The sequence below is a fragment of the Bufo bufo genome, chromosome 2 (assembly GCF_905171765.1).
Source record: "Bufo bufo chromosome 2, aBufBuf1.1, whole genome shotgun sequence".
NCBI classification, from domain to species: domain Eukaryota; kingdom Metazoa; phylum Chordata; class Amphibia; order Anura; family Bufonidae; genus Bufo; species Bufo bufo.
Window position 1 is genome coordinate 286539764 of NC_053390.1, and position 13765 is coordinate 286553528.

The 13765-nt window shown below is 45.0% G+C and overlaps 1 long non-coding RNA gene across 1 annotated transcript; it reads right to left on the reverse strand.

The window, feature by feature from the left end:
- Positions 1 to 463: 463 nt before the first annotated feature.
- On the reverse strand, positions 464 to 8082 carry LOC120991458. The gene is made up of 4 exons (XR_005776679.1): positions 7962 to 8082; positions 5118 to 5126; positions 812 to 815; positions 464 to 474 (listed from the first exon to the last, which is right to left on the reverse strand). It is a non-coding gene; the product is annotated as an uncharacterized LOC120991458 (long non-coding RNA).
- Positions 8083 to 13765: the final 5683 nt, after the last annotated feature.

Below are 13765 nucleotides of genomic sequence, written 5' to 3' on the forward strand. Positions count from 1 at the left end.
AGCTGGCACCTGTCTTCCCCTGCTACCCTAGACGGGGTGTGAACCCGTGCGGCGAGCCAGGATGCCTAAAACCCTCAGTCACCCTAACAAGCCTAGAGTGGGGAAAGGCCGATGGGAGCACTAGTCACCATCACTCATGTCTAGGAGAACAGCAGGGAAGACAGCAACAAACAAACTATATCAGAGACAGATGGAAATTGAGAAAGAGATGCGGCACTCACCGAACTTCTTAATGCTGGTGGCTGTTTATTTCAGGTAAGGCGTCATGCGCAGGCAGGGGGGCGGGATGGCCACAGTGTGCGTCGGCGGCGACGGCCGTTTCACGCTGGGATAGCGCTTCTTCTGGCCGGATATATCAGAGATAGACTTATCCAGTCACGAGCAGAGAAGGCGATCCCAATCACGACAGTCCACGCCGGACAAGAGCTCCACAGCAACACCATCAAACGATCTCCTTCAAAGGTCAGAATAGAACTGGAAGTAAGGACTATATCTGGCAATGACTGCAAGTGAAAGTGAAACTAATATAGTAGCTGGGAGTGGCAGACAGGACTCACCTGAGAAGGATGCCTACAAACTCCCAGTCAGGACAAAAAGGTTCACAAGGCAAAACCCAGATGACATACCCTGAACCACGGAGCAAACTCACAAGCTATCGCGAGTAGCAAGTCGCTGCGACCTTCTCCTCCCAGACCTGTCTGGATCAGTCACAGTCGTGACAACAGCACAACGCAGCATGGACAGAAGAATACAAGGAAGCAGTGAATACTGACAGCACAAGGAGTGCAATAACTACTCTCCCCAGTCCTACTGTACTAATGAACGCTTCCATAATGGAAATGATCATTAGCGTCCATCCTATAAGACACACTGACATTTTACCCTCCCTTTTTTTTGGGGGGGGAGTGCATCTTTTAGGGCAACGATTACGGTAATCATGGCACAGATTTTATTGCAGACAGTGTTCTTTTTAGTCAATTTCATGAATGTTTGAAGGAAGTCTAATTATCATAAAGGAAAAAAGTTGTGCTAAATGTGGCTTTGGTCATATCTTTCCAAGTAAGTAATTGGTTTCCTTAGGTTGGTGCCAGATGGTCATGTGCAGACAAATGTGGGATAAACTTCTGATAGTTAACAAAGACCAAGAACCATTGGATGGTGTCTGGACACTGAGGATGGGGCCAGTTAAGAACCGCAGACAATTTTTAGGGGCTATCCGTAAACCACGGTCAGAGATCACATAGCTCAGAAAAGGTAGGGAGATTTTCTCAAAGAGGCACTTCTCAAACTTGGCGTAGAGCCTATCTCTCGCAGACGCTGTAGAACAGCCACAAGTATGCTTCCAATGCGACGTCAAGTCAGGCAAGTAGATCAGAATATCGTTAAGCTGTACCACCACACATACATTGAGTAGATGTTTACAAACTCCTGGAAAACAGCTGGGGCATTGCTTAGAAATGGCCATCATGGGTAGTTGAAGGCTGGCTTCCACTCATCACCCCACAAATGCGTATCATGTTATAGGCTCCCCAAAGATCCAGTTTGGTGAGGATCCTTGCCCCACAGATCCTGACCAAAAGTTCTAAATTCAAAGGGAGGGGATATTTGTTTTTTATTGTGATCTTGTTCAGACCTTGACAATCTACGCAGGGCCGAAGAGTATGGATGCTCCAAGGGGTATGTGCCGCAGGTACACAGGACTTCTAACATCCAGCAATGTTTCATTGCTGGTTGCTAGGGCCTCTCAATATTGAACTGTATTGCCGTCCTCAGGACACTGATAAAGTTGAATGCTGCGGCATTATTGGATCTTTATTACTAATGGTGGCAATATTAGGGGGCATTTTTTTCTACTGGGACACATTATGGGGGTATAATAACTACTGGGGGCACTATGCGGGGCATAAGTACTACTGGCAGGCATTATTACTTATGTGTCATACTATGGGGGATTAATTACTACAGAAGGGCCCTATAGTGGGTGTTGTTGCTACTGGGGGCACTTTAGGGGAATTAGTACTACTGGGACACACTGTGGGGGATTTTAAAACTACTGGGGATGGGGGACAATACAGTGGCTTTATAAATGCTGAATGGCATTGTAATGAACTATAGGGGCATTAGATCTAACTGGGGGGCTCTATAGGTGGGGGCATTATTACTGGGGAGATATATTGCTTAACTACTGAAGGCATTATGTGAGTTCTGCTACTACTGGAGAGACTAATGGGGGAATTATTACTACTGGGGGGCATTAATGTGGGTTTTTGTTACCTCTGGGAGACTATGGGGAACATGATTACAATATGGGCACTATGGAGGCACTTTTTCTTTCGGGGAACAATGGGGGGCAGTATTACTATTGGGGGGCATTGTAGGGGCAAGAGAACTGGCTTACATTTAGGAGTGTCGCTGGATGCGGTGAAGATATATAGAGGTCAGCAGATCCACCGCCAGATATAGGGGTTATTAAGACCAGCATCTAAAATGCCTGTCTTAACAAATGTCCTCCAATGTTGTTGTTTTTTTTTGTTTTGTTTTTTGAACAGCAGCAGCTTCCTTTCGGTGTCCTTCTATGAACACCATTCTTGTTCAGTGTTTTTCTAATAAAGGATACATGAAGATGGGTTTTTGCAATTTATAGAGTCTAGTGTAGGTCTTTTACTGTTCCCCTTTTCTCTTTCTCACCTCTTGGAGGAGTTTCCTGTTGTGCTCTTGGGGTGATATCAGTCCTGAATTTTCTGTATTTGTAGATAATTTAATCATGGATTGGTGTACAATGAGGTCTTTAGCCTTTTCCAGGTTCATGCATGTCTGTTACAAAACATTTGAAAGTTGTCTGCATCAAGGCATGGTTCACAGTAGTGCATGCCTCTTAATAGTGGTGCGTCTGTACAGGTCCATCCTCCAGAACAAAAATATACACCAGCAAGGATGCTAATGTAGATTGCAGGTATAATTTATGCCAGTTTCCTGTGTAGATTGTAACAAATGTGCCAGGCCGACTAGACCCGGCTCCGCACCACCCACTCCCTGCACCATCCACTATTTGGAAAACTGGTAAAGGGGTGCAAAACCCCTAAAAAGTTGCAAAATTATGCACAGGAGGGACATGCGCTAAACTTTGCAACTTTTTGACGCCAGTTTTCTGGTATACAGGGATTGATAAATTTCCACCAATTTTGCTTAACATAAGAATCAGAATTAGCTTTATTCGCCAAACACGACAGTCGATCGTGCTCGGAATTGGGTTAGGCACAGGTACAGGCATAGTACTAGGGGGTGGAAGTGGGGGTTATGCAATGGGCACATCAGGGGCGAGGGATTATGGGCGGGAGATGGGGCGTGATAAGTTCAGCAGTCCTGATGGCCGTTAGGAAGAAAGTGTTCAGCCTCCCTCGATTGTCCTTGCAGGGATGGCCTGATACCTGCGGCCGGACTTTAGACATCTGAAGAGATGATGGCCCGGATGGGAGTGGTCATAGAATATTTTCAGAGCCCTGGAGCGCAGTCTGTCGGAGAAGATAGAGTCAAGGGTGGTGGTAGTGGCAGTCGAGTAGTTCTCTCCCGCCGAGCTGATGACCCTTTGTAGTTTGCGCTTGTCACTGGCTGATGAGTCGGCATACCCCACCAGAAGGGACGAGCACAGGTAAGACATGAATAATTACAACCCTTTTGTGCTATTAGTTTAGTTAGATTGTGTTTTTTCTATAATTGTGATTTTAGATAACAAGTCATACCACATTTTATTAGTATCGTTATCAATGCCAGAAATCCAGGTAATTCAAAGGGTTTGCTTAGTTATTCTTGCAGTCGTAAATCATAAATCTCATCTTTTCGTGAGTAGTGTCACATTGAAATTCAAGCTCTCCAACAGAGTGCTGAAGGTATGAAATCTTCCTTTTGTAGCATTTCATTATGGAAGAGGTCAATGGGCTGATCATGGCACCTCTGGCAAGTGTACAACTGCCCAGCAGTGTCATAGCTTAGCAGAAGGAAGTTTCCATTGTTTTTACCCTATATAATCCGAAGTAAACAATATGAACTGAGGTCTGACCAGCTTTCACTATCTAGCCCTCATCTACATCCATACAATGATTGATCACTGCTAAAAGTTAATTGTTTTTGAAGAGTTAAATGTTATGATTTATTTAACCACCTATTTCTTTATGCATTGTGTACTCCAAATAGTTGTATATGCAGCAAACCGGACCGCAGTGGCAACACGTGAGGCACGGTGGGCCGATGGGGGTAGTAGTTGTTTGTACTCATGGTTAGCAAATCCTCCCTGGGCCGGCGTGCAGTGATGGGGAAGACAGCACTAAATCCCCTGGGGCACTCTCTATTTGTCCAGGAACTCCTGCCAGATGGTAGTTGAGGTGCCCTTGATGGTATGGATTTAAAGTGCCCCTGGTCGTTCGTGACGCCAGCACCGTCAGGTGCAAATTAAGTTGGTAGAAAGGATGAGGAGTCAATGGTTGTAAGCAACAGAACTTTTACTTAAATCACTTGTCTTCAGGGAGTCAGTACAGTTCATGTAAAGGGCAAAGCAATAATATTAAAATTGATTCAGCTGTATTCCTTATAACAGGCTTGGCAATTGTAAGTTGAGGAGTTTTCCTTCTCTCTATATCTATCTATACTGTGTCCACACTCTAGCACTCAGGTACTGAATATAATAACTCTTACTAGTCAGTAGCAATCCACAGGGCGGTCTCCCTAACGGCAGACATCAGTCTTCTGCTCCATTCTTTGGAAAGGATGCTCACTGAAGAATTACGGTCCACTATGTCCATAGAGGCACGTGGTAAAGGATAATTTTGCGCATTAATCATCTGGCTGTGTCCAGGTACTTTTAGGGGCTAATATATTTAATGACACACTGACAGCCTGATAATAGGAATTACAGCTTACATATAAATACATGAAATATACTATAGTGGTCATACACAAAGCGGGGAAGCCACCGGATCAGTGTGGCTCATATAGGCCCATATCGTTGATAAATTCAGATGCTAAGCTATTGGCTTAGGTGCTGGCTAGTAGATTGGCGTCAGTCATTTCATCGGTAGTAGGATCAATCCGGTTTCATGCCCGGGAAAACGACAGACATAAACCTGAGACGCCTTTTTACAAACCTACAAATCACACATGATAATGCAGGCAGCAGAGCGATAGCCTCGCTGGATAACAAAAAGGCGTTCGATTCGGTGGAGTGGGGATGTATGTGGGAAGTCCTAAAGAAAATGGGGGTTCCCAAGAATTTCCTCCAGTGGTTGAACTTGCTATATTTACAACCAACGGCTAGAGTAAGAGTCAATGGGTATTTGTCTAAGTCGTTTGCGCTGAAAAGAGGCACCAGACAGGGGTGTCCTTTGTCACGCCTTCTGTTTGCTTTAGTAATGGAACCACTATCGGTGTATATAGCAGGCAGTAATAGAATACAAGGCTGGGACATTGCAGGTATATCCGAAAAGATCTCGCTTTACGCGGATGATATGCTGATATACTTGGGAGATGTAGGCCATTCTTTGGAAGCCTTACTAGAGATAGTGGATTTATATGGAACATTTTCGGGACTAAGGGTCAATTGGGCCAAATCGGCATTGCATTTGGTTGATGAGTCTTCCTCCCAGAGCGTCTCACCCAGGTCATCACTTCAGGTGGTGAGTAACTTCACCTACCTGGGGATAGTCATACATAAAGATCTCACCCAATTTATAGATTTAAACATAAACCCGGTAGTTAAATACATTTCGCAAAAACTGAAAGCTTGGGAGGCGCTACCATTGTCACTGATAGGGCGCATTAATATATTTAAATGATCCTTCTTCCTAAGCTACTATACATTTATAGAGCAACTCCTTTAACTTTGCAGAAATCTCATTTTCAGACCCTAGATCGCTTACTAACGCCCTTTTTATGGAATTATTCCATTCCTCGCATAGCTAGGGATACTTTCAAAGCGACTAAGGAGAGAGGTGGCCTGGCACTTCCGGATATGTACCTATACTATATTGCGACACAACTAAATGATGCTGCTTGGTGGATTAAGGCAGACCCTTATAACCCGGCGGTGGTATTGGAGGCGGCCCTCATGGGGTCGTATGAAGCTATGACGAACTTAGTATACAGAGCAGGGAAATACCCGGTTAAACATCTTACTACACTAATGGCGGGGGTGATCAATGCATGGAATACTTTTGCGGGGGTGGGGGGGGGATGGAGAGGAAAGCAATATACTATCCCCAGTGATGCCCTTGTGGGGAAATCCCAAACTTGTGGAACTAAATTCTCTGCTTGATTTAGAGTTCTGGCCGCGAAAGGGCGTCAAATACCTTACGCAAGTGTATGAAGATGTTTTTTTAAAAACATTCTCAACCTTGCAAACGGAATACAACCTACCACAAGCATCTCTTTTTAGATTTTTTCAATTAAGACATGCTTGCGAATCCCAGTTTGGGGCTGGTCCTTTGAGGCTAGAATATAGTGCAGTAGAGAAAATTGCCAGACGGGCGAACCACACTAAAATGGTGTCGTCTTTTTATGCTTTCCTTCTATCCTCCCGGCCTTCGCCGATGGCAAGGGCTTTTCTTAAGTGGAGGGCTGATATTCCTGCATTGGAAGATTATCATGAGAAAGAGCTGTCGGCCTCCTGGAGGGGGACGGTGATTTGTGCACGGGATCAGCTGATTGAGACGAAATGGTTACACAGAGTCTACTATACCCCAGTGAGATTGGTACGCATGCATAAACTGGCCTCCGATACGTGTACAAGATGTGATAATGGCAGGGGGGCCCTACTACACATGGTATGGGAGTGTCCGGTCATTGCTGAATTCTGGACGCAGGTACATAGATATCTTGATGCTCGTCTGGGGCTCCCTGCAGTTTTAACACCCGAAGTTAGCCTGCTAGGTCTTGTCAACGATATTATTCCGACTAAACATACTAAGATCCTTTATAGGTTGCTGATGTTTTATGCGAGAAAGTCAATTCTGCTAAACTGGAAGCCCCCCCAAACAACCAACACTGTCTCATTGGATCCAGATTATTAATGCTACACTATCAGTATATAAGCTAACTTATGAAGCTAGGGGCATACCGGGGAAATTTGGGAAAATCGGGGATACTTGGCTGAGTGCAAACTCGGTCACTGTGTATGGGGCTGGAAGTGTTTTTGAGACATCCAGGTCCCTGCCAGTAAGAATGTGTGTGTGAATGGAGACAGCTTTTCAATGAAACAATTTGATTTTACGGTAATAATTCTGCTTTAAGACTGATGTGAACTACATCAACAACCTTTGCATTTTCTGACACATTATCTATATGTAATCCTATTATTTTGCCTGTCAATTGAATGTGATGTTCGAGGTTACACCTTGTTGAGGGGGTTGTTCCCCGATTTAAAGTTTGTTTATTTCTGTGAAAATGAAAAAAAAAAAGCCTTTTAAAAAATAAAATAAAAAATGAAATATGACAATTTAAAGTGCCCACATACAGCCTAAGGCTACTTTCACACTAGCGTTCAGAGAGGATCCGTCTGGTGTCTGCACAGACGATCCGCTCCTATAATGCAGACGTTTGGATCCGTTCAGAACGGATCCGTCTGCATTATATTTAGAAAAATTTCTAAGTCTGAAAGTTGTTCAGACGGATCCGTCCAGACTTTACATTGAAAGTCAATGGGGGACGGATCCGTTTGAAAATTGAGCCATATTGTGTCAACTTCAAACGGATCCGTCCCCATTGACTTACATTGTAAGTCTGGACGGATCCGTTTGCCTCCGCACGGCCAGGCGGACACCCGAACGCTGCCAAGCAGCGTTCGGGTGTCCGCCTTCTGAGCAGAGTGGAGGCTGACCGCTGCCAGACTGATGCATTCTGAGCGGTTTCCCCCTGAGGAAGGGTTGAACCCCGAAACGCGTCTGGTGCTACACCCCATCTTTGTACCGAGAGACTTACCTTACCACAAATCGACCATAACCGAACAGAGAGCCGTCTTTAACCTCCTGATTGAATATTGCTACAAACATCAAAGGGCATATCCTGGGAGTGAGTACATCTGAAGGCTCTTGTGATTATTTCGGACTAATATTTGGTCGACATAAAGGTAATGGACTCTATTCGCTTGCAAGCTATTTAGTAGCGAGTTGCCGCTACCTACGTCGCTTTAGCGGGACGCCGCCGCGACAAATTGAACAATTGTAAAGTATATGACTGTGGTCTCGATAAAAACGAATAGACTTATCGATAATACGTTTTTTCGGATGTCCATAATCGTTGGACCGAAGATATATGAGATTGGACTATCGAATATTTGCTGGTTTGATCAATCGAATATTTTTTATCTGTCGATTATTTTTTATCTGTAATTGATTGCATTGCATTTATAATTGTGAATCATTGTTTTATTTATCAATTATATTTATTTTATTAATAAAGCTCATTATTGCTTCCAATACATGGTCACGGTTATCCTTGAGTGCCCTGTTTACCTATATATTATATATTGATAACAAACAGTTAACACTGGCAGTCTTAGAGTCCATTCAGACATCCATAGTGTTTTACAGTCCGTATATTGCAGACAGCAAAACAACGACACCGCACATCGCCGGCACTTAATAGAGGACTCCTATTCTTGTCCGCAGCCCCGTTGAAAATGAATGGGTGCGTACCCATTCCGCATAATTTGCAGAACAGATCCGGATCCGTTCTACGACATCTGAATGGACCCTTAGCCTAGATCCTAGGGCAATGGGTTGGTCCATAGTTAGTAGTGGGTCTTTGCTGAGCAGAGCTAGAGGCAAGACCTGCATGTGTGAGCTCCTGCCAAGTAGCCTCATCCAGATAACACCATTCCTGAGACTAAAAAGCTGCCTGACAATAAGGTAAAGAGGTTACTCCATGATTAATGTAAAAAATGAAAATCAGACATCATATAGTACATAACAATACCTTTCTAACAAAGCTTAAACCAGTCCTGTACCGAACAGGGGTCCAGAGATCTCCACATTCCCTGCTCCAATTGCTCTGTTAGATTATCTTCAGCCTGACAGCTCGGGGGATGTGTCCTTTCTGCTGCAGCTCTCTTCCTGTAACTGTCACAGCTTCTAACAGAACATATGGCTGGCGGCAGTTGAAGATTTAAACTGAGCCTGTCGACCAGCTCATTGAGACTTACAAAAAAATAAGGAAAAGAACAAACAGCAGGTGGTGCTATACAGATACATTTTATTGAATAGCTCACTGGGTATTTCATACCTCCCAACCACCCCAGATCCAGCAGGAAAGTCCCAGATTTCGGTTGCTGTCCCGCAGTCCTGAAACGGCTGAGGTATGACCTACTGTCAGCTGACTCTATGTCCATAGGACGCAGAGACAGCTGATTGTGATGGTGAAGCAAGGAGCCGTCCACTCCCTGCTTCACTCCCCAGCAGCAGTACGATATCTGTTACCTATCTCACTGCTGGCCTGTGTAGGACGAGCGGGGCAGCTGAGAATCAGCCTCTGCTCCTCCTTCTCCTACACAGCAAGCACGATGTGTAGCAGTATCCAGCTGGTGCTGGGGAGAGCTGTGTTATTGGAGGAACTAGGGTGAGTATTTACAGGTTTTTTTTGGGTTTTTTTACTTCCTATGAAGGGGGCACATATCTGGACATAAGTACTGTGAAGGGAGCACATATCTTTCTATCTTTAACCTCAACTACTCTACTGAGTTCAGCTGTATTGTTGAACTGAGGAGGCATCTCTCATTACACATAGCATATCAAACATGGCGTATCATACATGGGTGCCATACTTTAAGTACAGGGAAATATAATACCTAAGTTAAATACATACATTTGCAATGCTGGCATGTTCACAGCAACAGTCACTTAACAGTTTAACTAGGTGTATGGTTGCTACCCGAACGATAAACCACTGGCTTGGCTAGTATTTGTGGCAGGAGGCCAGTGTAAGTATATTATTTTACCAACGCACCGGCACACTGAAGCACCACTAGTTTTTATTAGTAGTTATTTCCCTGCACTGCTTAGATGTGCACTATGACAATGAAGGGAAGGGGGGGGGGGGGGGGGGGGAGTATCCCCAAGCACTGTCAGTACTTGAAAATACACCTGTGTATTTACCTTTTATTCTGTGTCATCTTTTAGACTGCCACTGCCAGATCTTCAGCCCAGGACCTTCTGTATGGAAAGCAGACACTTTAATCAGTGAGCTACAATGGCCACTGTTATTAATAGGAGGATTTTCTGTGACTAAAAACCTCACTTATATTCTTCACATGCATAAAGTATTCACCTGTATAATGTATTGGTATCTACAGATATCAGTACATTGTATGCTTTTTAAATTTTTTTTTTTTTTTTTTTTGGGGGGGGGGGGGGGTTAGAGAGGATAAAAGCACAGGTATTAAAGGGGCTGTATCAATATAAGGTCTTACCCTTTGGTCTGCATGCTGCCCCCACCACTTTTCAGCGACTAATGGACATTGTGCTTCGTCCACATCGATGCATCGTCGATACGGTTCGGCTTGCCTGGACGATATTGTCATCCACAGTACCAACTGGGAAAGTCACCTACCGAAAGTGCTGGCTGCAGTGGACTCCCTTCAGAAAGCTGGCCTAACCGCTAACCCAAAGAAATGTGCAATAGGGTTAGAAGAGACTAAGTACCTGGGGTTTGTCATTGGGCGCGGAGTCATCAAACCCCAAGTGAACAAAATAGAGGCGATACAGAATTGGCCCCGACCTGTCACCACTAGGCAAATAAAGTAATTCCTGGTAATGGTGGGCTATTACATGAGGTTTGTTCCCCACTTTGCTACTCTAACCGCGCCCTTGAAGGGACACAAGTCAACGATGGTTCGCTGGGATGATCGGGCAGAAGAGGCCTGGCTATCAAGTGGGCCCTAGAATCTCTCCGCTATTATTTATTGGGGAGAAAATTCCGCCTAGTGACTGACCACTCCCCTCTCAAGTGGATGAGCCAGGCCAAGGACAGAAATGCCCAGGTAACCCGATGGTTTCTCACCCTAAGTTTTCGGTGGAACACAGGGCAGGCCGGTTACAGGGAAACGCGGATGCCCTGTCCCGGGTACACTGTCTGGCGTGTGTTCACCCCCTCAGGGTTGAACAAAGGGGGGGGGGGGGGTATGTGACACAGTCAGAGGTTTGGTCTGGGAAAACTGGTATTTTCCTCCCAGCATGTGCAGCTGGGCTGATTTACAGCCAGGTGAGGTCAAATACCGGACCGGATTTTAAAGGGTTTCTGTCATTAGAAAAATCGTTATGTAGCTGGCTGACATTAGCAATGTGCTAATGTCAGCAGAACATAACTGTATGACTTATATCTCCCTGCCTGCCGCCACTCACACTAAATAATGACTTTTATAATATGCAAATGAGCCTCTAGGTGCTAGTGGGGCGTTGGTGCAGCACCTAGGTGATTGACATCCTCGGTCTCCTCCGTGCCACGCAAATCTCGCGCCTGCGCTGCCCATTTTAGTATTAGGCGCAGGCGCAGTGAGTGAAGGATGCTCGCCTGTGAGTGGAGGAGGGATGGGGTGGAGCTGGGGGGGTAGCTCTTGTATGTTGTGAGTGGTCAAGAGCAGTGGAGTCCTGTGTGTTGTGGGTGGTGGAGAGGGGAGGAGTCCTGTGTGTTGTGGGTGGTGGAGAGGGGAGGAGTCCTGTGTGTTGTGGGTGGTGGAGAGGGGAGGAGTCCTGTGTGTTGTGGGTGGTGGAGAGGGGAGGAGTCCTGTGTGTTGTGGGTGGTGGAGAGGGGAGGAGTCCTGTGTGTTGTGGGTGGTGGAGAGGGGAGGAGTCCTGTGTGTTGTGGGTGGTGGAGAAGGAAGGAGTCTTGTGTGTTGTGAGTGGGGGAGAGATGTAGATCCAGTTTGTTGTAAATATGGGAGGGGTCCTGTGTGTTGTGAGTGGGGGAAGGATGTGAGGAGCAACGCTGCCTTCTCAAAACAGCTGATAGCAGGGGTCACGGGTGTCGGACCCCCACCAATCAGATACCGATGACCTATCCAGAGGATAGGTCATCAGTAAAAAAAATCTGGGGAAACCCTTTTACATTCTCAGTCTGCCTCTGGCTGTGCCTGCTCATATAACCTTTATTTATATGTTTTGCCTGGTCGTATCTTTATGTTATCGATATACCTGATCATATCTTTACATACTGTATGCACTATACCTGGTCATACTTTTATACATATGTGCTATGGCAGGTTGTTCCTTTATATAAGTGCTATGGCGAGTGTGCCTTTATATATGTTTATATATGTGCTATGGAAGGTTGTACATTTATGTATGTGCTATAGTCATATATCCTTTATTTATACAGTATGCCTGGTCATATCTTTACATATGCACTATACCTGGTCATGATTTTATATACAGTCCTGATCAAAAGTTTAAGACCACTTGAAAAATGGCAAAAAATCATATTTCCAAGTAGAGCTTCAACATGCAACAAGAAGAAATGAGAGTGAGACAAAACATTTTTTGAGCATTCACTTAATTGAAAATAACGATTAAACTGAAACAGGCCGTTTTTCAGCTGATCCAAATTTTAGGACCACATGCCTTTAAAAGGCCAAATCTGTGCAAAGATGTGGATTCATTGTCATTTTCTGTCAGGTAGTCACACGTTGTGATGGCAAAGACAAAAAAACTCTCCCTTTTTGAACGTGGTCGAGTTGTTGAACTGCATAAGCAGGGTCTCTCACAGTGCGCCATCGCTGCTGAGGTGGGACGCAGTAAGACAGTCATTTGGAATTTCTTAAAAGATCCTGAGGGTTATGGAACAAAAAAGTCAAGTGGAAGACCCAAAAAAAAATCATCAGCACTGAGCCGGAGGATCCAATTTGCTGTCCGTCAAGACACTGGACGATCCTCGACCCAAATTAAGGTCCTTACTGGTGCTGACTGCAGCCCCATAACCATCAGACGGCATCTGAGACTGAAGGGCTTCAAAAACAAAAAACGTCTTCAAAGACCTTGTCTCCTTGAACGCCACAGAACTGCTCGTTTGGACTTTGCAAGAGAGCAGTAACATGGGACATTCAAAGGTGGAAGAAAGTTTTATTCTCTGATGAGAAAAAATTAAACCTTGATGGTCCTGATGGTTTCCAACGTTACTGGCATGAGAAGCAGATCCCACCTGAGATGTTTTCTACACGTCACAGTGGAGGGGGCGCCATAATGGTCTGGGTGCTTTTTCCTTCAGTGGAACAATGGAGCTTCAGGAAGTGCAGGGGCGTCAAACGGCCGCTGGCTATGTCCAGACCTTGCAGAGAGCATTCCTCATGACTGAGGGCCCTCGTCTGTGTGGTAACGACTGGGTTTTTCAACAGGACAACGCTACAGTACACAATGCCCGCAGGACAAGGGACTTCTTCCAGGAGAATAACATCACTCTTTTGGCCCATCCTGCGTGTTCCCCTGATCTAAATCCAATTGAGAACCTTTGGGGATGGATGGCAAGGGAAGTTTACAAAAATGGACAACAGTTCCAGACAGTAGATGGCCGTCTTCACCACTTGGAGAAATGTTCCCACTCACCTCATGGAAACGCTTGCATCAAGCATGCCGAAACGAATTTTGGAAGTGATAAACAATAACAGCGGAGCTACTCATTACTGAGTTCATGTTTGGAAGTTGGATTTCTGTTTTGGGGGGGCTTTAGTTTTTTTCTGGAGATGTGGTCCTAAACTTTTGATCAGCTGAAAAACAGCCTGTTTCAGTTTATTTGT